A 4298-nucleotide genomic window follows, 5' to 3' on the forward strand; every position below is an offset into this window, starting at 1 on the left:
TCTAATGTGCAGGTGAGAACCACTGTTTCAGAAAGTCACATTAGCGCTAAAACATATATAAAATGTCACCAATTGTTTTCCAAAATGAAAGTATGGAATAATTAATTTTGATATACTCACTTATTTTGTTTAAGGGTCATATGTTAGAATTTTATTTTTATTATTTTTAAAAATTTATTTTATTGAAGTATAGTTGATTTACAATGTTGTATTAGTTTCTGGTGTACAGAAAAGTGATTCAGTTATACATATATATAACAGTTTGCATCTGCTAATCCCAAACTCCCACTCCATCCCTCTCCAACTCTGCCCACCCTCTTGGCAACCACAAGTCTGTTCTCTATGTCTGAGTCTATTTCTGTTTCGTAAATAAGTTCATCTGTGTTATATTTTAGATCCCACATATAAGTGATATCATATGGTATTTTTTTCTCTGACTCACTTCACTTAGTATGATAATCTCTAGGTCCATCCATGTTACTGCAAATAGCATTATTTCATTCTTTTTTATGGCTGAGTAATATTCCACCGTGTATAGGTACCACATCTTTATCCATTCATCTGTCAATGGACATTTAGGTTGTTTCCATGTCTTGGCTAATGTGAATAGTGCTGCTATGAACAAAGGGTTGCATGTGTCTTAGAAATTTTATTTTTAACCTGCAAGCAAATGTCTTTCTTATTCCAGTGCCCTTGCAGCTCTCCTTTCCTGAAGATGGAGACCAGGAGAAAGGGTGGCGTAGAGGTGCAGGGGTGCAGAGCCAGCAACACACACAGGCAAATGATGGCCTCTGCTCCTGTGGTCTCAGCACTGCAGGAGCTGCAGGGCAGGGCGTCGGACTGAGTGGACCCTCCACATTACTCACCGAGCGGCTGGACAAATGTAACCTCTCCCCTAACAACCCATCCCCTGACACAGCAGTCTGGATAGAAAATTTATATGATGGAAAAATTGCACTTTTTAGTCTATTTTAGCTACTAACGAGATCATTTACACATTAAAAATTAGAAGAAGGTATATTTCTAGTGCTGCAAATCATTTGAAAAGCTTTTTCAGTAAATTCAACATGCAAAGCCCTAGGCTGGATGCTGTAAAGAAGGTAGTGAGCAAAATGGGCAGTCCTGACCTTCAAGGAACTTACACTCGACAGAGGAACGAAGAAACTCATCCAAAATTCACAGTAAAAAAAAAAAAAAAAAATCACAGTAAACAGTAAATGAATTCATTGTACCTAGAAATGACTGAAAATATTAAGTGAATCTTGAATATCTGATTTAAACTGGACTTCAAAAATACAGTGATCAGACAATGTAGTTCATGTGAAAGGAACTCAGTCTTTAAAAAAAAAAAAAACTTCCTTGAAACTTAATCATCTGTAGGGTTAAATGAGGCAGGATGCTAGACATTTGTGCTACTTTGTTTTCTGTTTTTTTTCAAGCAGGCAGCCTACACACCTCCACATCAGATTTCCGGTTCTCCTGTTTGGGTAACAAACAGCCCAGGGAGGTTGGTGTGCATATTGGGGGCTTGGCGGAAGGGGTTAAAAGGGGACAGAGATTGAGTTTCCTGAAAAGCTTATCTTGTAGCGAAGCTCTAAACTTTGAATATGGTTATATGGATGCTTAAAAAAAAAGGGCACATAAATTTTAAAAGCAACTTTTTGTAAGGGTTTTTTTTTTCTTTGTAAACCAAAGTATGAATACTATGTGGTAAATATATAGCACAAGCCATATGCTATTTTTTCTTTGGCAAGGTTGGTAGGGGAAAAGCTAATCTACACTGGATCTAGTACTTTTTTTTTTTTTTTTTCTTAATCTAGGCACAAGCAATCTACAAACATTCAGGAGGCTGATTCACATTTAGCTATTCAAACATGAGTGGAGCAGGGGAAAATTTTTTGTCACTATAATTTTTACATTATTTGGGGGCATTTTTCTAAATGCATTTAAGACTAAATTGAATTGTTTTTTCTTGAGGATTTGCGTGGCTCTCTCCTCCCATCTTTAAACAAAAACAATAAAACTGGCTCCTTTTCTTTTCTTTTTTTTTTTTTAACTGTTAACTGCAAACATATTACCTGATATTAGATGATTTCATTCTATTTCAAACACATTCAGAAGTCCCAAGCAGTTGCCCCACAAATTTAGTGGAAATCAAAAAACTATCTATTTGGTACCAAGTTCTAATCCAAGGAAGCTGATATAAGTGAAAATGTTAAATCAGTGTCAGGTCAAACTGAATCTACTCTCTCAACTAGAACTTTGAAAGAAGGCTTCCAGCATATGTAAAAGTGGAAAGAATTGTAGACTTGTAGAACCTCCAGGTACCCATCACCGAGCTTCAGCAATTACCAGTGCATGGCCAATCTTGTTTCATCTATAAGCAACCACTTCCCTGTTCCCCAGGCTCCCCACCTATTATTTTGCAACGAATTCCAAACATCTTATTTCATTTGTAACTACTTCCGAATGTATCTCTAAATGATTAGGGCCCCTTTCAGTATTAACTGTAGGTACCGTACTCAGCAAAACGTAACCACATCTAGTGGAGTATCCTCCTATGAAAACATTCCTCCTAATATTACTTCTTAACTGAAGGAGATGACCTTTTAAAAATGTAATACACAGTTGGGTTCAGAGTAATGGTTAATATATATTTGCATAAGTCTTGGAGAAGCCCAATCTTCACGGCATTTAGGAAAACTGTACCCAGAAATTCGATGACATTAAATTCTCCATCTGAAAATTTTCTATCCATGTGACATCAAGATTGCTAGATGATCATCAGAAAGCTAGAATCCTCAGCCCACCAGGCCATTAATATTGAGAATCCCTACAAAGAAGCTGAACACTTTCTTCAACAGCCCAACAGGTCATTCTTTCCTAAATGGTCACGCCGATTTCCACGGTTCCTGCCAATCTAAGCTGTTTCTGGTCCCTAGAACTCATTCATTCCCTACTGCTCTTTCAGTGCTGAATACTCACTTCACTACCACTGCTACGAAGATGCCGTAACCCCAAATTGTTAGAAAAGATAAAAGAGAACGACTGAATCTTCTGTCCCTTTTCTGAATGCTTCTCTCTTATTGGACTAGGAATTTAAAGTCTTTTGTTTATAGGTCCCTTCATTACCTGGCATCATGCAATGCACACAGTATGTGGACATCGTATGTTGAATAAACGATTCTTAATTCATATTCCATACCATTTAAGAGTGTCATGTGCAGTGCGGGCACTCAATATACAGACATTAAATGGTGGGGCGGGGCAGGGGGAGGAGGGGGACAGGACCACATGCTGGATGAGAAAATGGATAAATCACTCATTCTTGGCTGCAGCACTCCAATGAAAGAAAAATGTTTCATCACTTTCATATAGATTTGTGTAATCTATATTGCAAGTAAACCACTTGAAAGTTGTATTTTTAGAAAAACTTCCTCTCAATAGGAAAAGATTATTTTTATTAACATACAAATACAAATTTTCTAAAGCACTGCACATAGTATGTCTACCTTTTAGTAGATAAACTAGTTCTATAAAATGCAAATTAGTGGATACTGAATATTTAACAAAAAGCCTATGATTACAAGTAATGGAGTTCAAGACCCTGGCACACGTCCAAATCCCATACAGCCCAGGCAATGCCTTGTTCTGATGCGTTCAATTTGGTTTAGTAATCACCTTTGAATCTGAAACCCAATGAAGTCCAAACCCAAGTCTCTTTTCCCATAAAAAAAAAAAAATGCACAGTCAGCCCCCCACTTCCTTTGAGAAAGAGTTCATAGCACCAGACAAGAATACTTGAATGAATCCAACCAAATGCACTGCAATTTCCAAGAAAACACAAGAGCATAAACCACCAGTAAGCATAAGGTTACAGATTTACCCCTTCCTTTCTACTATCTCTCTGCCGTTCCTAACCGGCTTCCTCACCTTTGAAAATGTGGTTACTTGCTAGATTGTCGCTAGGCTGTGCCGGGGGAGAGAACACCTCCACACACACTTTGCTTCCTTCCTCCACCCACTTAGTGGGAAGGCACGAGGGCCCTTCTTTCTTCTCTCACTCCGCGCGAGCGGAGCCCGGGTCCTAAGACCAGGCTTCTCTGGCCGCGCTAAGTCTTTCGGTCCATCTGGCGACTTTGGCATCGCCCCCCGGGGCTCCAGCGGCTGCCGGCAGCGCACGCACTGCGCGGTGCAAAACAAACCAACCCCAGGACCCCAAATCCTCCCGGGGGTGGGTGGGAAGGAAAGGGTCGATTCCCAACGGTAGGCGCTCAATTGTTTTTCCTGAGTGGACC

General features: G+C 39.3%; 1 protein-coding gene across 1 annotated transcript in view; it reads right to left on the reverse strand.

Moving 5' to 3' along the window:
* Positions 1-4298, reverse strand: part of TNFSF11 (TNF superfamily member 11) — a 36018-nt gene that overhangs the window by 30144 nt on the left and 1576 nt on the right. The gene's annotated exons all lie outside the window — the stretch shown is intronic.

The sequence above is a fragment of the Stenella coeruleoalba genome, assembly GCF_951394435.1.
Source record: "Stenella coeruleoalba genome assembly, chromosome: 18".
Classification (NCBI taxonomy): domain Eukaryota; kingdom Metazoa; phylum Chordata; class Mammalia; order Artiodactyla; family Delphinidae; genus Stenella; species Stenella coeruleoalba.